At 43.0% G+C, this 23886-nt stretch overlaps 2 long non-coding RNA genes across 2 annotated transcripts; both read left to right on the forward strand.

Annotated features, from left to right (window-relative positions):
- Positions 1 to 12689: 12689 nt before the first annotated feature.
- LOC144033449 (uncharacterized) lies at positions 12690 to 13785 on the forward strand. Its single transcript, XR_013287984.1, has 2 exons — positions 12690 to 12785; positions 13023 to 13785. It is a non-coding gene; the product is annotated as an uncharacterized LOC144033449 (long non-coding RNA).
- Positions 13786 to 18763: 4978 nt separating this feature from the next.
- LOC144033611 (uncharacterized) lies at positions 18764 to 20376 on the forward strand. The gene is made up of 2 exons (XR_013288016.1): positions 18764 to 20061; positions 20299 to 20376. It is a non-coding gene; the product is annotated as an uncharacterized LOC144033611 (long non-coding RNA).
- The last annotated feature ends 3510 nt before the right edge of the window (positions 20377 to 23886 follow it).

Consider the following 23886-nt stretch of genomic DNA (forward strand, 5'->3'; position numbering starts at 1 on the left):
GTAAGTCTCCATCTGCCACTTGTCCCTCCTCTTCTGCACTTCCCCCCTGCAACAGGACAGGATTTGGTAAGTATTCCGGTACAGTGTGACTCTCTTGCCTGACAGGTTTTGGAAAGACTGTCTCTTTTGGTTCTCCCATGGGATCACTTCCGGCAGGTATCCTCAGCCAGTATCCACAGCTTCCATCATCCTCCGAATCACTGTCAGTGCTGTCTTCCATGTCTGCCTGTTTTGGTGTGTCTGGCACTTTTCCATGGTTTTGTCTGCTCTTTGTTTTCTTCTTATGCCCAGTTTTAGTTTGAGGTGGAATAATTTCCACAGGTAAGTCATTCACCAGCAACAGGAGATTGCGATGCAGTGTTCTGGTCTTTTGCCGGTCTCCATGCTCAAGACAAACAACGTAAACTGGGCTCTCAGCAACCTGACTCTTGACTACATAGACAGTCTCCTCCCAGTAAGATCTTAACTTGCCAGGTCCTCCACGTTGACTGAGGTTTCTCACCAGAACTCTGTCTCCTGGCTGTAACACAACTCCTCTTGCTTTTCTGTCATAGGTCACTTTTCCCTTTGCACTGGATTTCTTACTGTTTTCACTGGCAATGCGATAGGCTTCTGACATTTTCTCAGCCCATTTCTCTGCATATCCTCTAGGTGAGTAGTGTTCCTTTTCTTCAGTTAACCCAAACAGCAAGTCAACTGGGAGATGGGGATGACGGCCATAGAGGAGAAAAAAGGGTGAGTATCCTGTAGATTCGTGTTTGGTGCAGTTGTAAGCGTGAATTACATGAGGAAGATGATCTTTCCACTGCAATTTCTCTCTTTCAGTCAATGTCCTCAACATCTGAAGTATCGTCCTGTTGAGACGCTCAACCGGGTTGCTCTGTGGATGGTAGGGTGACGTTCTAGAGTGGCCGACTCCAGACAGTTGCTGCAATGTTTGAAACAATTTATTTTCAAATTCACGCCCCTGATCATGATGTAATTTAGATGGGTAGCCAAATTTTGGTATGAAGTCGTTGAAAATCCGTTCAGCTGCTGTTTTTCCACTCTTGTTCTTTGTTGGGTATGCCTGAGCAAATCGAGTGAAATGGTCGATTACCACTAGAATGTATTCGTACCCTCCACAACTAGTCTCCAGATGTAGATAATCGATGCATACGAGCTCTAGGGGAAAGTTGGAGGTGATGCTGCCCATCGGAGCTCGAACATGTGTGACAGGTTTCTTGGACTTTATGCATGGACATTTCCGGGTAACATATTCCTCAATTTCCTTAGACATAAATGGCCAATAGAACCTCTCCCTTGCCAGGTGGAGCACTCTTTCTGTTCCAACATGTCCCATCCCATTATGTAGATGTTTCAGAGCAAGAGTTCTATACTTCACCGGGAGAACTAACTGCCTGCGTTGACTTGTCTTTCGGTAAAGGAGGTCATCTTCAATGAATAGTCTACTCCACTCATGAAGTAGCCTTCGAGCCGCTCCACTTACAGTTTTGCATGCTTCGTCTGTCAACTTGGTGTTTGACTCTTTCAACTCCATAATTTTACTTATGGCTGGATCTTCTCTCTGAGCTTTTACTAACTCATCATGATTGACTGTTTGCATGTGTTGGTAAGACTGCTGGTTAGAGTCAAGGGAAATGATGTTTAACGCTGCAACCCATGCCACATCATCCTTTTCGGCTGCTTGACTTCCATCCCATGTCGCACGGACTGTTTCACTGGAGAACTCTTCTGTACAGGTTTTTCCATATTTTTCCATGTCCAACGGAAGTCGAGATAAAGTGTCTGCGTCTATGTTTGATTTTCCAGGCCTGTACTTGACATCAAATCTAAAATCGGCGAGTTCCCCAACCCATCGATGACCGACAGCATTGAGCTTTGCTGTACTCATTACATATGTCAACGGGTTGTTGTCGGTGTAAATAGTGAAGTGGGGCGCATAGTACAGATAGTCACGGAATTTTTCACATACGGCCCATTTCAATGCGAGGAACTCCAGTTTCCCACTATGCAGATGGTAATTGCGTTCGGCTGGTGTCAAAGTTCTGGATCCGTACCCGATGACCCTCAGTTTCCCATTTTGGCGCTGATATAGAACAGCTCCTAGGCCCTGGTCTGAAGCATCAGTATGCAAAGTAAAAGGCTGGTTGAAATCAGGGTATGCCAAGACAGGAGGATTTGTGAGGAGTTTAACCAGCTGTTCAAGGGCTTTCTGGTGCTCAGTGGTCCATACTATGGGCTCTCTGGAGGGCAACTGTGGACGTTTGAGATTTTTACCATGTGACGGAATTAGAGTCTGCTCTGGTTTGGTTTGGAGCAACTCGTAGATTGGTCTGGCAATCCGGGAAAAATCCTGAATGTATGATCGAAAATAGCCCAAGAATCCTGCTAATTTCCTCACCTCACCGACTGTCTTGGGTGTCTTATTTGCCAAGGTTTTCACAGCTTCAATGTCTCGTGGGTCTACTCTGATTCCTTCTGCTGATACAAGACGACCCACATACCTGACTTCTTGTTTGAAGAGTTCGCACTTCTCAGGTCTCAACTTCACTCCGTGGCGTTGGAGGGCCTGAAGGACTTTGCGGAGGGTCTCAACATGCTCTTCAAATGTTCTTGCATAACAGAGGATATCATCAAGATATGGAATACAGCAATCATCCCTGAGGGGTCCTAGCATCTCCTCCATACTCCGTTGGAATGCTGCAGGGGCATTCGAGAGTCCAAATGGGATTCGTACCCACTCATACAGTCCCCATGGAGTAATGAAGGCAGTCAAGGGGCGCGAATCTTCAGCGATGAAGCCCTGGTGGTAGGCTTTCCCTTGGTCCAAAATGCTGAACCAGTTATAGCCTCCGAGAGTGTCTGTCAAGTCTTGTATTCTGGGCAACGGGTGACGATCTGGGATAGTCTTCTTATTGAGGAGGCGATAGTCAATGCACAAACGCAGGCTGCCGTCCTTCTTTCTGACGCAGACAACTGGGGCAGCATATGGGGACTTGGACTTGACTATCCAACCTTTCATCAACAATTCCTGTATGTACTCCTTCACTTCTTTAAACAGTGGCTTTGGGACTGATGAGTACGACTTCTGGACAGGGACTGTGTCTTGGAGGGTGATCGTCATCTGTAGGCCCGGAACACATCCAATGTCATTACTGTCTTGTGCAAAAGCCCCAGACTCCTCACACAACATCTTGTTTACAATTTCTTTCTGTTGATCTGCAAGGTGACTCAGGTCAACAGGAGGTTGAAATGGAAGTGAACTGGTGACAGTTGGTGTTACTACAGCACTGCTGATGGTCACTGGGGGATGAGAGTTTTCAGTTGAGTCTGTTGTGATTATCTTTTCCACACTTTGGACACTTCCAAGCGCTGTTTTTCTTGGGATGGTGACTGTATGTTTCGTGTTGTTCCCTACAGGCACTGTCACATAAGGTTTTCTAGAATTCTCGACCCGCAGCAGACCATCTCCAATATCCAGTTCTGCAAGTGCTATCGTGTTGTTGTCAGGTTCAAACAGGCATACTCGATCGGACAATTCCATGTGGTGTGGCACTTGGCATTTGACCCAGGCAACCTGACCTGCTGGAATGACAACATCATGTGTACCTGTTCGTAGGCGGCCATATTGCACCGGGGGGTTGTCAGTCTGGATGAAGTTGACAAGCAGCTCCGCCTTTTCTGCTGGGATTCCCATGGCGCTACAAAGTAGACCGATGAGGGTTGGGATGAGTCTTTCAGGTTGCTCCTTTACCATCACCTCCAGCACATTGAACCCCAGGAGCGGTCTCTCCAGGACAAGGCTGCTCACAAGGAAAGGTACAGTGACTGACAAGTCAGGATTTTCATTCCCCTTCAAATTCACTGCAAGCGGAACCCAGCCATCGAAGGGAAGCGCTTCACCATTCACTGCGTAGACCTTCAGCTCTTCTTCATCATCAATGATCTCACTAAGAGGCCTAACAATGTCATCAGGTAAGAATTTGTCTTTCCAATTTCTGTCAATCAGACTTACTTGGGCCCCTGTGTCAAGTAAAGCAGTAACTGCTAAACCATTCAGGTAACATTGGGTAAGAGCCCTTCTTCCCACCAGCTTGGCAAGGCACTCACTTTTGCTGTAAGGTAAGTCAGGAGTTCTGTCTAGTTGCTTCTGTAGCTGATTTACTACTTTATCTTTTATTTCAGGAGTAGACTTTTCCTCTTTGAATCTTCCCTTGTCATACTCATCAGGGTAGCAGGTTTCAGTTTGGGACAGCAATTGCGAACCGGTCACTGTTTGTCCCCCTGCAGGGACCGGCACCAGTTTTCCTGCTGTGGCGGTCTCTTCAGGCAGCCCACCGCTCTATGTCCTTCCTCCCCACAATGGAAACAATGTGGACACTTGGGGAGATTCTTTTCAACACAGTTAGCACAGCCAAAGGGTCGCTCTCTTCTCCTGTCTGTCCTATCTGCTCTAACCCGAGTATGTCGTTCTGACTTGTGGCAATCGATTGACTGCTGCATGACCTCAACAAGACTGGTAAGCTTCTCGACTTTCTCTGTCAACTGCTGGATTATACCTTCTTTCTTTGTGGTGTTCTCTTGTTTGATGCTAGGTGGGCACTGAAATGTGTTAACCTCACCCTCTGCACTGTGTACAAATGTGTGTTTCAGGCGGGTGGCTGACCCTAACCTTCGCTGCCTCTCACTCTCATCACTCATTACTTTCTTCATCTGCTTGAGAATGACCTCATCAGGAACATTGTGGTCTAGAAGTAATGGTTTGAGCTCTCTGCGAATGTCTTCATGCTTGTGCCCTAGACCTTGATATACAGTGTGGAGAAAAACATCCTGAACTGTACTAGCATTGTGTTTAACATCACTATCAGCATGTTTTGAAGCTAGCAAGATCTTTTGTTTGAGTCCTATAACCCTGTATAGAAACTGCTGTGGTGTTTCACTATCTTTTTGCTTGGTGCACATCAGTTCTTGAAACAGCTCTGTGTTGCTCTGCTCACCCAAGTGAGAGTGGAGAAAACCCTTCAACTCCTCAACAGTTAGATCTTCCTTAATCATCAACATGTCCTTAAAATCTCCAGGTTTGATAATTCTCAAGACTGCTCGAACAATCTCTCCCTCACTGAACTTTTCCTTTATCCCTTCCTCAATCTGTCTACAAACACTGTTGTAAGTGATGTCTGATCCCTGATCGCCAATCTGACCTCCCTGAATCTTAAATTCCCTGCGATTGAGGTATGAAAGTTCTCGTAGAGAGACAAGCTTATCTGACGTCACAGGTGTGTGTTGGAAACTTGCGCTTTTGGTGTCAGGTGTATTGCTATTCAATGGCATGGATTGAAATTTCAACTGTGGCTGTGGAACTCTTTGTGAAGTGTGTGTGTTCATGTACTGCATTATTTGTTTACTCAATTCCTCATAACTAGTAAGCATCTTCTGCAGTGTTTCATCAGGAGTAGTCACATTTTCAAAAGCTCCACTAACATCATTAGCGTGACCCACTTCAAAATTGACGGCATCAACTTGACTGTTAGCGACAGGACTTTGTGACACGCTTCTTGTACTCTCTTTTGGACCCAAAGCTCGAACCTGTATGTGGTTATCAATCACATCTTTCAAGCTTAATAAATGTGCAATTCCGGCATCCTCTAGTTCAAGCAAGGTCTTACTGTGCATGTAGTTGGTTATGTAGTCGAACAAACCCTCTTCGTCCTCTGCAGTGAAATGAGACAAACGAGGCTGGTCCATCCCTGGCACTTGTACCAATGCCTCGGCGATCTGGAGCAGTTCATCAGCACGTAGAGTGAGCAGGCCCTTTTTGATTGTCCACACCAAACTTTTCCTCTCACTGTCCGCCGCCATCGTTGCTTCCAGATTCCTTGCAGATTCACCACACCACAGTCTCAGGATCAATGGGTCCGCTCACAGCCAGCAGGTGGCGCTGAACGATCCCGGACGAGCCCCCACTAAACTGTTACGGGTACCGGAATGCAGTACCCGATGGCAGTTAAAGGTTTATCTGTAAAACAGGTTAAAGTTGTGAACAATGCAAGACCACGGCGCTGCTGTCTTTCGCCAGTTCTCATCGGCTCTGAGAAGATTTATTTACATATTCACACCAACTACAATAACCCAAAAATACACAGACTTATCACTATTTGCTTCATCCCATTTCTTAATTTACTCAGCATATACAATACTGTATTTCTATTTGCCTATCTAGACATTCACATTCTCTTTGTTCATAAAAAACAATAACACAAACATTTCTGTTACCATGGTCTTCAATACAAATCAACATCCACACACATTATACTATATACCTATTTCAATTTCCTAAATAAAGCTTTGGTTCACACTTCTATATGCATCAAAGTGCATTCATAGCTTAAGATGCTAGCGACATCTATGGGACTAACACATAGCAACAAGTACACATACATGTAAGAAAGATTTAACAATACAGTATACAATAGTTACAAACGTTAAGTTCTTATTGCTTTTTAAACAGTCAAAAGAAATATACGTTTACATAAATTGAGCCAGTCATTCGCCAAATCAAAACCCCATTCAAACGAAAATGAAATAACGCCCAATTAGGTTACATTCAATGCACGGGTACAGACGCCGCCATTTCACTACTCGACGCTCGGCAAACGACGACGACAATACACAGTAACTGTACCCGACGCATACGGCACGTTTCAATTCGAAACTGAAATACAACATACACAAACATATCCGAACATTCATAAACAATTTTAAATCCTGTACCCACCTGTAAAACAGGTTAAAGTTGTGAACAATGCAAGACCACGGCGCTGCTGTCTTTCGCCAGTTCTCATCGGCTCTGAGAAGATGGCCGCGCGCATGCGCCCCATACAACAGTGTCAGGCACGCAACTGACCCGTGGTCTTACACTGCCACCTATTGACCAAGATAGGTCATGTCTGTTCTTCACATTAAATTGAAGGACACAAATGCACATTACAAAGGAAATTCAGATACTAAAAAGTTTGGAAAAATAAACATTGTGATCACACTCCGTGGGCATCACACTATCATTGGGTTTTTAAAACAATTATGTCGTCTTATTGATTTTGTAATAAAGAGTAAATCTGACAGTCTAAGATTATTACAATCCTTCTGCTCCAATTCCAACCAACAGTTAGTATCTCTGTTGGGTTGTGTCCATAGCACAAGACATTGTAGTTGATTAGCTAAATAATAGTACATAAAGTTTGGTGCCTCTAAACCTCCTTTAGATTTACTTTCCTGAAGAGTAGATAGACTAATTTTGGCTTTTTTTTTATTCCAATAGAATTTTATGATAGCAGAGTCCAGCGATTGGAACCAGTTAGACGTAGGTTTAAATGGAATCATTGAAAATAAATAATTAATCTTTGGTAAAACTTTCATTTTTATAGTAGCTATCCGTCCTATTAAAGAGATCGGAAGATTATTCCAGCGCTCCAGGTCACTACGGATACTATCCAATAATGGTGAAAAATTTAAAGAAGTTAATTCAGTTAACTTAGGTGAAATTTTAACACCTAAGTATTTTAAATTACCTGTAGGAAAGGAGTAGTGTGGATCCTGACTTGTAGGATTCCATGAATTTTCTGTAATAGGTAATAATGTTGATTTTGTCCAGTTAATAGAGTAATCTGATAAGTGAGAGAATTTAGTTATTAATTTAAATGCTTCCCCTAGCGAGATAGCAGGTTCTTCTAAATAGAGTAATATATCATCGGCATATAGATTAATTTTATGTTCTATTGTCCCGGAGTGGATTCCTTGGATCCGTCCATCCTGACGTATAGCTAATGCAAGCGGCTCAATAAATATAGCAAATAATAAAGGAGAAATTGGGCACCCTTGTCTTGTTCCCCTTTGTAAAGTAAAACTCTGTGATGTAATCCCATTAGTAGTAACTGTAGCTTTAGGAGAATCATATAATATTGAGACCCATTGAATGAATGACTCCCCGAAGCCGAATTTATTTAAGACAGCAAAGAGGAAGGACCAGTTAACTTTATCGAATGCTTTTTCTGCATCCAGCGAAATAACAACTGCCTTTTTATCATACCGCTGTGACATACTAATCAAGTTAAAGAGTCTCCTAATATTATTAGTAGAATGACGACCTTTAATAAAACCTGTTTGATCACTATGAATAATTGTCGAGATTACCGTCTCTAATCGAGATGCCAAGGCCTTAGCGATAATTTTAATATCGGTATTAATTAGTGATATCGGTCGGTAACTTGACGGGAGGGTAGGGTCTTTTTCTGGCTTTAATAAAAGTTTAATTGCTGCTATATTCATATCTTGACGTATATCACCTTTACTTTTAATTTCAGTTACTACTCTTAGAAATAATGGAGCAAACATTAACCAGAAATGTTTAAAAAATATAGCCGGAAAGCCGTCTGGACCAGGTGCTCTGCCATTAGGCATACTGTCTAAAGCACGATACAACTCATCTATAGTAAGCGGGGTATCGAGAATATCTTTATGTTCAATAGATAACTGAGGTATATTTAAGCTGTTTAGGAATTCCTCAATATATTCAGGGTTAGGTCTATTAATTTCTGTGTATAGATTTCGATAATAGTTATAAAAAATATGGTTAATTTCTTCTGGTGATTGTGTGCATTCACCATTTATATCTTTAATAGCCGTTATAAGAGATTTTTCCCGATTCCGTTGAAGTTGATTTGCCAGGAATTTACCTGATTTATTATTATGTTCAAAATTATTATATCTCAACTGTTGTATTATAAACTCTGTCTTTTTAGATAACATGTTATCTAACTGTATTTTTATATTCTGTAGTTCTATCCATATTTGATTATTTGGGTTTAATACATATTCATCAGTTAGTTGTTTAATTTTGTCTTCCAGGTATTTTTCTAATTTTTGATCCTGTTTCTTTTTATAAGTTGAATATGATATAATTTTCCCTCTAATTACCGCTTTCCCTGCTTCCCAGAGAAGAGATGGAGATATATTTGGAGAGTCATTTATTTCCAAAAAATCTGCCCACTCCCTTCTAATAATTTTATCAAACTCTACGTCTTTCAGTAATGAGATGTTAAAACGCCATATCGGGGGAGGTTTAAAGGTAGAGTCAATTTGTAGAGTGAGGGAGACTGGTGCATGATCACTTATAATTATAGAATGTATTTTTATAGCAGTTTTATCAACAATAGAATTATTTGTAAGGAAAAAATCAATTCTTGAGAATGATCGGTGCACAGCAGAGAAGAAAGTAAATTCCTTCTTAGTTGGGTTTTAAAGTCTCCAGCCATCGCTGAGGCCAAAATCCTCCATATATTCATCTATTACTTTAGCGGATCGTAATCGCCTTGTATATATCGTATTATTAGAACGATCTATTAACGGGTTCAAGACTGTGTTAAAATCACCTCCAATAATAATAGTAGAATTTGTTGCTAAATCGAGTAACCGAGAAAAAAATTCATGGAAAAAATCAGGGTCATCATTATTTGGGGCATATAAATTACCAATTGTATATACTTTATTAAATATAGTTACCTGGATAATAATATATCGGCCCTCTAAATCTGTTACTATATTATTTAGAGTAAAGAATAAATTCTTATGTATAAGTATAGAGACACCTCTTTGTCTACTATTATAGGAGGCAGAGTAAACTTGACTAAAATTTTTATCTATAAATAATTTTTCTTCTGATTTTTGTAAGTGGGTTTCTTGTAGGAGACAAATATCTGCCTTAAATTTTGAGAGATGGTCTAAAATTTTTATTCTTTTTGCCTGGGAGCGAGCGCCACACACATTCCAGGAGACCAGAACTAATTTCTGCATACAAGCAATATAGACTCAGTCTTATGTATACATCTATATAAGCTGCTTATTAATATTAACATATTGTAGGATAGCAAAAGAGTAATTAGGCAATTTATATAATTTATATAAAGAGAGAGATAGCAAGTAGATAAGTATAATAGTGAAGAAACGTGGGGGGAAGAGAGTGTGAAGGAAATCTGTGGGGGATTCAACATAACAATACACCAGTAAATGGTGACCTAAGCGAGATTATTATTATTATTATTAATTTATTTTTTTTAAGAATATATTTTTATATTATTATTATTATTACTATATAGCCTATGCATAATATAAATTCATATTCTATTTCGTAACCCATTATACATACATATACATATACATATATATACATATATACACATATACATACACATACATATACATATACATATACATACGTCAAATAATCACACAATGCTCGGCTCTACCAATTGTCAGTTAGAACAGCCAAGGGGTCGAGGTTGGGTTTCGGAATAGCTGGCCGTCGATATATAATTTATCAACGACCATCGAAGTCCGTTTACCCTCCTGTCTATTTTGTTTCATTATAGGAAACAGTACTTTTCGCCGCTCGTTTATCTCTCTTGGGAATTGATCATTCATCCCGAAAGATGTCCCTTTGAGCTCCCGTCCTTTACTTTTTACCAATTCTTTATGTTTAAAATGTTCGAACTTAGCAATAATAGGACGGGGCTTATTGCCCTTACGAGCTCCGAGCCGGTGTACACGGTGAAAAGAGATATTATTTACCGCCGCCATGTTAGATTTTCCCAGTCTCGCTACCGGTCACGCGATAGTCACAGCATCTCGCGATGGGAAATGTAGTCCTACTCGAACCACCGCCATTCTACGTCACGGCGCACGGAATGCGACGTAAATAACGATGGCGGCGTAAATCTAAATAAAGTTGATACAAAATGAAAAATGAATCTGCTCTTTTTTTGTTTGTTTTTTAATATGTGTATTAGGGGTGTGCCAAAAAAATCGATTCATAAAAGAATCGAGATTCTCATTTATTAATCGAATCGAATTGATATTAATATCCAAAAATCGATTTTATTTAAATTAGAAATGAAGAAGAAGGGGAAAAGGCAGTTGTAGCCCACATGCTGTTTTTGTGGAAAAAGGTACTTACAATACAAAATGAATAAATGTTTAAACAAAAACAAAAAAAGACACTTTAATGTCTCTATTTGTCATTTTGTCTTGCAAAGCAGACTGGAGTACATCATGACAATGTTGTGCCAATCTGTAAATTGAAGCAGAAATCATTTGTCAATCAAATAATTTTGAATCGAAAATCTTTTGAATCGAGAATCGAAAATCGATTCTGAATCGAATCGTCGACCCAAAAATTGTAATCGAATCGAATCATGAGACAGTCAAAGATTATTATTATTATTCTCCAGTGGGCAGCACAAACAAGTATTTAAAAAATTATGAATAAATAAATAAATAAATAAATAAATAAATAGGGCGGCACGGTGACAGAGTGGTTAGCACGCCCGCCTCCCAGTTCTGAGGACTCCGGTTCGAGCGAGTCCGGGCTCCGGCCTTCCTGGGTGGAGTTTGCATGGAGGTTGCATCTTCTCTGGGCACTCCGGTCTCCTCCCACATTCCAAAGACATGCATGGCAGGGGTGGTGTAATAAAAATTTAAAAATAAAAAAAAAAGGAAAATAACGTCTTGTTTTTTGTTTTTTTTTGGAGCCGATCAATGTTAACATCGCAAAAATTAAACCAATAACAGATTAAGCATAAAATGCTAAACATCGTCCAATCACGATTCAACCATTCAAACCAGTGTAAATTCTGTTTACTACTTTACATCAAAATACTCAAACTCTTTTCAAACAACAAACTAAAATGATACTTAATTTAGTACAGACCGTACTAAAGACGATGCTCCAAGGCAGTAAGTGTCAACAGTGGATGCTAAGCTAATGTGCTTACTCTCGAGTGCACTAATAAAATGAAAAGATAAAAAAAAAATCATTAGGTGCCCTGTTTAGAAATATAATAAAAGAACAGGTAAAAAATGTAAAGCATAAAGGGTGAAATCATACAACCTTGCTCCTCCTCTTTGAGAGTTTGGAGGTCATATAGCACAAATAAAGCTGCCTTTGGACAGTTTGTGCTCATTAACTCACAGGATCACTATTAACAAAGACCTTGTGAAACAAGTCAACCAAATCTGCTCAAGCGTATACAAAGTCACTCCTTACAAACAGCACCCCACACCGTACATTGCTCATTTATTTGATTCAACTTCCGGATGGAACGTAGGTTACATAAGCCAGAAGGTCTGTTGTGTCACTCAGCGCAACTTTAGTGCGGAGGAGATTGTCAGTCTAGCTCCAAGGTAAGAAAAATATCCTGTCTGGATACTGCTGGCCAGAATGTTGTCTGTTCTGTGCAGAAGCACGTCTCCAGAGAACATCAACAAGAAGCAAACAAAGCTCTTCTGATGCCAGACAGCCCCCAAGAGCTCTGACAGAACAGTAAATACAGCTCAACACAGCCATGTGTTCATTATTTATGGCTCACAAGTCAGCTGGGGGTCATTAGTGAATACAGTGTTAGATTTGTAAGCTAAATGATGCATGACTGAGATATGTTCAAATATGACTGAAGCGTATAAAATGCTTTGGCTTTCAAACATCTTACAAGAATGTTTGTAATGTACGGTTTGTTTAGTTTCAAGTTATTTTGGTCATGAATAAATATTGTGACGAAGGACGGGCCCGTCTAGACTTCGCCATGTGATTGACAGTCGCTGTAGCCAATCAGAAGTTGGCTGAGTTTGGTTGAGAGCGCACCGCTTGTTAAGGCTCGTTAAGTTATACACGTTGATGTACAGACATCGCAGTTGGGTCAGTGTGTGCCAATTACAGAGTGCGCGTCATAAAAGTGAGTATTGTGTTAATAGCCCGATATAATGATTAATGCACGATTCGTGTAGCAAAGAGTATTGTTATATCCGTGGGCCGTTTACCATTGTTTACATATGCTAATCGCTAGCGTGCTGATGGCCCAGTCATACGAAGTTCATTTTATAAGATACTCTCGACTGAGGCGTTTTTTGTTTATTTGTGTACCTTTACAAAGTGTTGTGTCTGATAGGTCTTTATTTTTCTTGTGTTACAGAACCACACACGCACATACATAATAACTTGTACAAAGTAGCCACACACCCATAGTTGGACTAATAAAAAGAGAACTGAATCATCTCCTCGCATTCTTACCGATGCCCCCTGGTGACCGCAATCTCAAGGAACCATCACATTAGCTCTCCCCAAAACATTTGGTGCCGAAACCCGTGAAGTGCGGCCACCGTGGGATTAAAGAGAGATGTATTCAGAGCAGAGTCGCACTCCACGTGAGGCTGGTGCCCGGCCACGCCGAGAAACACAGCCGCCTATTTGGATGCAGGACTACGTCTCCTCAGTATCCGCACAGCAGCAGTCAGCTGATGACACCTACGAGCACCAACCATCTTATTCCAGCGTGGAGAGATCAATGGAGAGAGCTGCCATACCTCCACAGTCAAATGAGGACTGGAATACACTTAAAGGAGCAACAGCTAAGAGCTCAGGTGAACATGAACATTTACCTCCCTTGTCAACAAGCACACCAGTGAACCACGGGCCGAGGCCAGCTGTAGGAGAATCATCTCAAATACTTGCAGTTCTACACAGCGTGCTTGAGGATAACCAGAGGATACAAAACCAGATGATGGAAATGCAAAGGTGTCTTAACACTAGAATAATGCCTTCAGCCTCATCACCCACCACCCAGCCGAGGCCACCCCCTGTACCCTCACAGGTACCTGCGCTGCCGACAAATCAGGACCACGGCCAGCTTCCCCCCTTTCCTGCACAAGCTGACATCGTTATGCTACCTTCGAATGTCGAAGAGGAGTGGCCACTCCCCCCCCCCCCCCCCCCCCCCCCCCGGTAACAGATGATCTTGTTGAACGACGGCAGCGGCCGCTACCACCTACAGGTATGGTAGCTGACCTTACAGATCGACTAAATAACATGAGAACTACACCGCCGCAGCTAAGTTTCCACCCTGAACAACGCCCTCTACCAGCCGGTGTTCAGACACCAGTGTACAGTAGCCCCTATACACCACCACGATGTGGTTCAGAACCCAGAAGGCATCCATCCCACCACCCAGCATGAGAGAGTGTATCATGGCCCCAAGCCCACGATTCCAAGCTTCACAAAGGGGGATCGAAGAGAGTTCGCCAGACTGAAGGTTGCACTAGAAAATCTTCTGCCCGAAGATGCAACAGAGCGTTTTAAATATCACATTCTGGTAGACCATTTAGAGTATGAAGATGCCTTGCTCATTGCTGATTCATACAACTCACTCAATACAGCCATATACAGATACAATGAACACTTTAACTGAACAATATGGACAGCCTCATCAGCTGGCTCTTAGAAAAATTGCTGACCTGATGGAATCCTCAAATATTGGTCGTGGTGACACTACTGGTTTCAAGCGGTTTGCCTTGAGAGTGAGAGCATTGGTGGGCCTGTTGGAGCAGTTGGGAGAAAGTGGACAGACTGAATTGTGCTGCGGCTCTCATGTGACACGGTTGCTGTCCAAGTTGCCACACAACATGCGAGCAGAGTTTAAACGGTTCCTGTATCCTATGCATGTCACCATCCCAAGCCTTCTGCACTTTTCTGACTGGCTCGATTATGAGTTGAAGATACAGGAGACAGTGTACGAGTCATCACACAGTAAGGTGAAGAGCAGCAGCGAATCCAAGTCATCACGGCGCCATAACAGCAAGGGGAAGAAGAACACTCGCATCCTCCATACCACGGAAAAGCCAAGTGATAAACTCCCCACCGAGACATCCAGCTCCAAGAAGTTGGAGAAGACACCATTCTGCCCATATTGTGTCAATACGTTGCACTATCTCGATCAGTGTGCCAATTTTGCCGTCCTGACAGGTGAACAGAAAACAACGTGGATAAAATCAAATAGAAAATGCTGGCGCTGTGGTCGTTCCCATCAAGCTGCACAGTGTCGTCTGAAGGTCACCTGTCCAACGTGCAAAAGGAAACACCTACAAGCCTTATATGAGGTAAACATAAAGATTGCAGATGAAAGCCCATCAAGCCATGTCAGCTCAACCAACGAAGTGCTATACCTGGACAGACGGTCTGGATGCCACCAGGTGCTGTTAAAGATCAGCCGAGTACTACTTTGCAACGGTGAGCACTCCTTAGAGACTTATGCAGTACTTGATGACGGGTCAGAGCGAACCATTATCCTTTCTGCAGCAGCACAAAGCCTTAAACTCATCGGCCAGCCAGAACAACTTGCTCTACGAACAGTGCGGCAAGACATCAGAGTCATACATGGTGCAGCTGTGTCATTTACCATCTCCCCAGTAGATCAGCCGCAGGATTCAAGATGCCTTCACAGCTGATGCCTTGAGCTTGGCTGAGCACACTTACTCAGCGGAGGCACTTCAGAGAAAGTACAGGCACCTAAGAGACCTCCCAATTCCAACAATGGATAAAGTGCGCCCCCTGCTGTTGATTGGGTCAGATTACCCGCACCTCATCACTCCATTGGCTCCGGTGCGCCTGGGACGTCCTGGCGGCCCTGCAGCAGTAAAAACAAGGTTAGGTTGGACACTTCAGGGGCCGATTAAGCATATTGAACAAAAGTCTGCAGCTCCACAATGCCTTCACATATCCACATTGTCACCCACTGCTGAAATCCTGCATAATGTGGAAAAGTTATGGCAATTAGAAGTTCTTCCATACCGTAGTGAAAAGCTCGTTGTGCGCTCCAGGCAGGATCAAGACGCAATACACCTGTTGGAGACCAAAACTACACGTGTCGACATTCAGGGAACCCAGCGTTACGCAACTCCACTCCTCAGAGTAAAGAACATGCCACAACTCAATGCACCCAAAGAGGCAGTGTTAGCCAATCTGCGCAGCACAGAAAAAAGATTACTGCGTGATCCCGATCGAGCTACTGCATACTGTGCCGAGATTGACAAACTGGAGAAGGCCGGCTATGTCTTAAAGGGAACCGAAGAGGAGCTGCGCCAAGCAAAAGAGACTTGGTTCATTCCACACCATATGGTGAGCCATAACGGGAAGAACAGGATTGTTTTTAATTGTTCTTTCTGCTATAAAGGAGACAACTTGAATAAACTGCTGCTTCCTGGGCCCACCCTCACTTCCAGCCTGCTGGGGGTGCTGGTACGTTTCAGGGAACATTCAGTAGCCGTCAGCAGTGATATAAAAGGGATGTTTCATCAAGTCAGGCTGCTTCCCGAGGACAAAACACTGCTCTGCTTCCTGTGGCGGGGCCTGAAGACAGATCAGCAACCCAGTGTCTACTATGGCAGGTACTTCCATTCGGTACGACATGTAGCCCATGTTGAGCAACATTTGCACTGCAGAAGCATGTGTGTGATCACAATCAACCGAGTGAGGATGTACGAGTGACGATTGAGAAATCCTTCTATGTAGATAACTGTCTACAGAGCGTCCCCACTGTACAAGAAGCCCAGCACCTTGTGAACAAGTTGACAGCCCTACTAGCAGCAGGTGGGTTTGAACTAAGACAGTGGGCGAGTAATGTCCCCGAAACAATCAAACACCTACCTCGTGAAGTAAGGTCCGAGAGCAGTGAGCTGTGGCTCCAGGAATCAAACATCGACCCACAAGAACTCACTCTAGGGTTACGATGGCTTTGTAACTCAGACTCTTTGAGGTACAAGTACCAAAAACTAGATCCTCCCACACCTACCATGCGAAAACATATACAGCGTGCTGGCATGTTTGTATGATCCCTTGGGTTTCATCGTCCCCTTCACAACCCGAGCCAAAGTCCGAGTGCAGCGCTTATGGGACAAACAACGAGAGTGGTGACGTATATAATTTTAGTTATCTATGTAGATTCACGCCCCATCCCTGAAAAAGCCACCTGGTTTGGCCCAAATCTGCTCTGACACATTTTCCTTTCTTTTGACCTAGCAGATATATGTAGGGGCTTTCCGATCACGTGTGCTCTGGCTGGCCTTGAAGGCATTCTGTGAGATAGGGGTTTTCCGAACACGTGAGCTACACGTGCTACATGTGAGTGAGTGAGCCAAACACCAGGTGCAACCCATAAAAATGTCTTGTCCGCAAGATTTCTGAGCAGGAAGGTACACATGAGCTTGCGTAACCATGAAGTTCATGCAGAGGTCAGCTTTAAATTAGGCCAAAGGTGGCGAGCCTAAGTTTACGTGGAGTAACAGTGCCCCCAATGGTCAAAAAATTGCACTGCACCCAGTACTGCATTTTGTAGTTGTCCAATACCGTTAGCTGCCTTAAGATGTTACGCCCAAGGAAAAAGTTTGGGGGTGGACTCTAGACAGGCTTTATAAACCAGTGCATTCCGTTGTCCAAACGGATTTTTAATCCCTTCTGGCCAGAATATATGTCTTGTTTGTATGTCTGTGTCAAATAAATCTTTTTGTCTACAGCTTGAATCTCGGCCCGGCACTCTGTTACTTTTTTCATCTAGCTTTTGAGTTGTGGAACTTCTCCTTCAAAGCGAATACAGGCGAAGACTCTCCTTCCAACAACCCGGGATGCATAATATACGATCACTCTTGGAGAGGACAGCCGCCCGCGTTTCCAGTCCCCCCCCCCTTCCCGACATATCTCCCCTGAGCGTCGGCCCGGCGGGAGGGTGAAGACGGCCTCCGCCGGGACGTAAATCTCGGTCCGGCCGTCTGCCTCTAGTCCGGGCCGACGGAACAACAGTGGGACCACCCATCCATACCTGAGGAGGTACTACAGCCATGGTCAGAGTGGGAAGAGGAGTTACATCATCTATCACAAGTCACCCTACCCCGCTGTTACACCAGTCCTGCCATAGACACTCCAAACTGCTCTCGACAGGTTCACGTGTTTGCAGACGCGTCAGAAAAGGCCTACGGCTCTGTGGCCTACTTGCGCACAGAGGACACAAGAGGACAAGTGGAGGTGGCCTTCCTAACAGCTAGATCCAGAGTGGCCCCTAAAAAGCAACAGTCTATACACCGGCTGGAGCTGTGTGTGGCCCTGACAGCTGCCCAACTAGCTGCACTCCTGCAACGAGAGCTGACTCTGACTATTAACAGCATCACCCTTTGGACAGACTCCACCACTGTCCTCACCTGGTTACAGTCAGATTCATGTCGTTTCAAAGTTTTTGTGGGAACACGAGTGGCCGAGATCCAGGAGCTGATGGATCCCAAAGCTTGGAGATATGTGAACTCGGCACTTAACCCGGCTGATGATATCACACGGGGAAGGACATTGTTGGAGCTGTCCACCAACAGTAGGTGGCGACATGGTCCAGCCTTTCTGCAGCAGACATCAGATTTCTGGCCCACTCAACCAGTTTGACAAGAGCCAGAGAATGATGTTGAGCTACGCAAGCCTGCCATCTCCTGCCTTGCCACTACAACTGCCAAGACCCCATTGCAACTACAAGTTGACCATTCCCCCTCCTACTCCGAATTGATTGCGGCGGTTGCCCGGTCTCGTCATGGGGCGGCCGCTGATAACGTCACACTCTCTCCTATCGACTATCAAGAAGCAGAGAGGGAAATCTTACAGCAAGCCCAGAAAGACAGTTTTCCGGAGGAATACAACCTGTTAAAAGCCAACAAGCCAGTTCCCTCAACAAGTCGCCTTTTGACACTGGCCCAAGAATTCGACACTGCTACAGGTCTTATTAGAGTTGGTGGGAGACTTCGTCGCAGTCGTCAACTGGAGCCTGATTTCATTCATCCGGTGGTCTTAGACCCTCTTCATAAAGTCACTCAGCTTATCATCCAGGATATGGACAAGGCCCTACATCACCCAGGCTCAGAGCGCCTATTCGCTGAGTTGCGACGCAAGTATTGGATACCCCGAGGACGTGAAGCAGCCAAACAACACCAGCATGCCTGTCTGGACTGTCAGAGATGGAGAGCCACTCCGACTGTTCCTAAGATGGCAGACCTGCCAGAAGTAAGATTGCGTTTGCTAAAGCCACCCTTCTTTTCTACAGGCATGGACTGTTTTGGGCCATTCACAGTTAAAGTTGGACGTCGTCTTGAGAAAAGATGGGGCATTATATTTAAGTGTTTGACGATCCGAGCTGTACACTTTGATGTTCTTTCCAGTTTGGACAGTGACTCCTTCTTAATGGCCCTCAGGCGATTTATTGCACGAAGAGGAAAACCAGCCGAACTCCTGTCAGATCAGGGAACAAATTTGAAAGGAGGTGAGCGGGAGCTCAGAGAAGCCTTTAATGCACTTCACCCATCCCTTCATGATCATTTGGCCAAGTCCCAGATCCAGTTCAAATTTAATCCACCAAATGCACCACATTTTGGAGGTGTATGGGAAAGAGAGGTGAGATCGGTCAAGGCTGCACTATACGCCACAATCCAGCCTCAGTCTGTTCCAGAAGAAGTTTTGCGGACTGTCCTGACGGAAGTGGAAGGGATTTTAAATTCCAAACCACTGGGTTACGTATCCACAGACGTGGCAGACCCTGACCCTGTGACCCCTAACCTCCTACTCATGGGGCGGCTAGACTCCTCCCTGCCTCAGGCTGTATATGTGGATGCAGAGCCATTAAGTCGGCGTCGCTGGAGACACAGTCAAGTGTTAGCGGACCAGTTCTGGTCGCATTTCATCAAGCACTATCTCCCAACCCTGCAGACCCGTTCGAAATGGCACAAGGACCCAACCCAGCTACAGATTGGAACCACAGTTATGGTGATGGACCCCCAGTTACCAAGAGCGATGTGGCCCATCGGTCGTGTTACCAACGTTCTCCCAGGACAGGATCCGGACTGCTGAAGTACAGGTCCAAGGCAAGACCTACGTGAGGCCTGTTGCACGCCTCATAGCCTTGCCCTCCATTCCTGACATTGATACTGGCCGTCCTTCTTAATTATGTCAAATTTGATAAATTTGGGGGCGGCTGTGACGAAGGACGGGCCCGTCTAGACTTCGCCGTGTGATTGACAGTCGCTGTAGCCAATCAGAAGTTGGCTGAGTTTGGTTGAGAGCGCACCGCTTGTTAAGGCTCGTTAAGTTATACACGTTGATGTACAGACATCGCAGTTGGGTCAGTGTGTGCCAATTACAGAGTGCGCGTCATAAAAGTGAGTATTGTGTTAATAGCCCGATATAATGATTAATGCACGATTTGTGTAGCAAAGAGTATTGTTATATCCGTGGGCCGTTTACCATTGTTTACATATGCTAATCGCTAGTGTGCTGATGGCCCAGTCATACGAAGTTCATTTTATAAGATACTCTCGACTGAGGCGTTTTTTGTTTATTTGTGTACCTTTACAAAGTGTTGTGTCTGATAGGTCTTTATTTTTCTTGTGTTACAGAACCACACACACACATACATAATAACTTGTACAAAGTAGCCACACACCCATAGTTGGACTAATAAAAAGAGAACTGAATCATCTCCTCGCATTCTTACCGATGCCCCCTGGTGACCGCAATCTCAAGGAACCATCACATTAGCTCTCCCCAAAACAAATATTATATATGGCATCATCAAGTTCATGGCATAAAATTACATGTGAAATGAAATGCAAGGATAAGTGGATGTATGGGTAAAATTTTATAAGCCAGTTTTATTATTATATTTATTATATTTTATTTATGATACACATTTTTATAAGGATAAGGGACTACAGTACATTTGGTAAATTGAAGTAGAAATTGACTCAATTTCACTATCAGGTAGTATCACCAGCCAATCAACATCAATTATAATTTTTTTTTACAACATATAATGAAATTGTACTAACGTCACGTGTATAATTAAATATAGACAAAAAGTCTTTGTAATGCTGTTAGAGTCTGCAGCCACTAGATGGCAGAAGAGATCAAGTGTGGCGCGCATACTGACGCTTGGCAGACGTTCGACTGCTTTGGTTCTTGTGCACGTTTGGTTTGAGTCGGCTGTTTGTTTCACATTGCCCCGTTATTTATTGAGGAAAGGTCATGTTCCTTTGAGAGGGCGAGACCTCAAAGTGCAATTTGAAGAGGTTGCAGGTGAGCGAGCCTCGCCAAGCATTACTTTTGCACTTATAGCGTTTGGATTCCCATGCGCCTCTTTCTACGTTTCAAGGAATGACGTCACCATTTTACAATGCCCTCCAAAAAGTCAACAAGTCAGGGGTTAGTGGGTGGGGGAGCGATACGTGTGTGCGCGCGGCTCACTTTGGTGCATTTTGAAAATTGGATGGGCTTGCTTAAAATCTCAACACAACCACAGTAAAACAAAGTGCTTACTATAAGAGGAGTACATGCAGTCTTAATTGTTGGAAACATTTGGTCCTTTGTTATACATTTTTAATATTGTTTGTTTTTCCTTCTTTGAACAGCTGTTAGCTACAAGTAAGCTGCTGTCTTTTATTTGTCTCCAACATGTTGCACAGTTCTCAGTTGCATACTTACAGATAACAGTTAAGTACACCTAACACATGTACAGTATTTACACACAACACACACTGTACGTAAATATACACTGTAAAAAAAAAAACACATGTAGAATTAACAGTGAATTTCTGTAAAATCATTGCATAAAAAACTGTAAATACAAAAACAAGGAAGCATTGTGTAATTTAACATGTAAAACTCTGAACTGTGAATTGTTGCTCTGACAGTAAGAAAATGTTGGGGTGTGCCAAAAAAAATCGATTCATAAAAGAATAAAAGAGATTATCATTTATTAACCGAATAGAATCGATATTAATGTCCAAAAATCGATTTTATCTAAATTATAAATGAAGAAGAAGGGGAAAAGACAGTTGTAGCCCACATGCTGTTTTTGTGGAAAAAGGCACTTCAATACAAAATTAATAAATGTTTAAACAAACAAAAAAACAAAACAAAAGACACTTCAATGTCTCTTTTTGTCATTTTGTCTTGCAAAGCAGACTGGAGTTAATCATGACAATTTTTTGTATATCTGTAAATTGAAGCAGAAATCATTTTTCAATCAAATAATTTTGAATCGGGTCGAGTGGTTAGCACGTCCGCCTCCCAGTTCTGAGGACTCCGGTTCGAGTCCAGGCTTCGGCCATTCCTGGGTGGAGTTTGCATGTTCTCCTCATGCCTGCGTGGAACCTCTCCGGGTACTCTGGTCTCCTCCCACATTCCAAAGACATGCATGGCAGGTTGATTGGGTGCTCCGAATTGTCCCTAGGTGTGCTTGTGAGTGTGGATGGTTGTTCGTCTCTGTGTGCCCTGCGATTGGCTGGCAACCAGTCCAGGGTGTACCCCCCGCCTACTGCCCAAAGCCAGCTGAGATAGGCGCCAGCACCCCCCACGACCCTTGTGAGGAATAAGCGGCCAAGAAAATGGATGGATGGATGGATGGATGGATGGATGGATAATTTTGAATCGAAAATAATTTGAATCGAGAATTGAAAATCGATTCTGAATTGAATCGTAGACCCAAAAATCACAATCGAATCGAATCGAATCGTGAGACAGTCAAAGATTCCCAGCCCTATAAAAGATACATTTTTTGGGGGATAATTCAGAAATTACTGTAATTTAAACACAAATAAACTGTAAAACAAAGCATTTGAATACAGTTAAAATAACACTTTTTATCAGTAGGTTCTTTGGTACATTTTGTTTATGCCAAAAGAAAAAAGAATTTAACAAATTCATATTACAGATAAGAATATTTAAATATACAGTAAAACCATGAGTTAAAAAAAAGTTTTTTTAATGCAACAAAACCTGGAAGCTGTGGTTACCAGAATAGTTCTGTAAAAAAAAAAAAAAAGTGTAAATACAAACTTACAGAACTTCTTACTTGTAGATTCAACAGTCCTTTACTGATCGCTTAACAACAACAGGTTAGAAATTGGTTAGTGGTAGTTTGGTTGCCAGGCGGCACGGTGGGTGAATGGTTAGCATGTCCGTCTCCCGGTACTGAGGTCTTGGGTTCGAGTCTAGGCTTCGGCCTTCCTGGGTGGAGTTTGCATGTTCTCCCCATGCTCGCGTGGGTCTTCTCCAGGTACTCTGGTCTCCTCCCACATTCCAAAGACATGCATGGCAGGTTAATTGGGCGCTCCAAATTGTCCCTAGTGCCCTACGATTGGCTGGCAACCAGCTCAGGATGTACCCTGCCTATTGCCTGAGATAGGCTACAGCATCCCCGCAACCCTTGTGAGGAGTAAGTGGGTAACAAAAAATGGATGGATAGATATGGACAATGCATTTCTTGCTGGCGATGCTATTTAATAATTATTTTCCTCTATTGTGCCCCACAGTTTTGATGGAGCATCCTATTAATCCATTTAAAATATAGACAGTATTGAACCTAGTAGAGGCAGAGCCAGGGGTGGTCAGAAATCTTGCCTGAATACAAATTTTCTAAGAATGTGTTTATAATAGAATGTTTGATTTTTGCAAACAATAGTAATTACTAGGGATGTAATGATATCCAAACATCACGATACAATATTATCACCATTTGAAGGTCACGATACAATAATTATTACGATATTGTCAGGAGGTTGGCAATCCAAAAAAAGACACAATATTGTGCTTTTGTACATTAAAGCATATAAACACCTACAATCTCACTTAATACTGACACACTTACTTGCTAATACAAGCACACATTGAGTTCCTCCACATTTTTCAACATCGAAGGGCCAAAACATGACTTGTGAAAATTAAGCTGCACTAAAAAAAATAACAAACTATCCACCAGAGTGTGCTAGAACTGCACAAATGGAAATCAACCCTTTTTTAAAAAAAAAGAAAAAAAAAGATGTATGTTAATATCATGACATGACGACGATATTGTGGCAGTTTTAATATCACGATATCACGATATTGCCATTATCGTTACATCCCTATTAATTACGGCCATTATTTTGACACCATAGCAAGCAAACAACATGGCTGGGAAGTCATTGTTTATTATCATACCGTCC

The sequence above is a fragment of the Festucalex cinctus genome, chromosome 13 (genome assembly GCF_051991245.1).
Source record: "Festucalex cinctus isolate MCC-2025b chromosome 13, RoL_Fcin_1.0, whole genome shotgun sequence".
Classification (NCBI taxonomy): domain Eukaryota; kingdom Metazoa; phylum Chordata; class Actinopteri; order Syngnathiformes; family Syngnathidae; genus Festucalex; species Festucalex cinctus.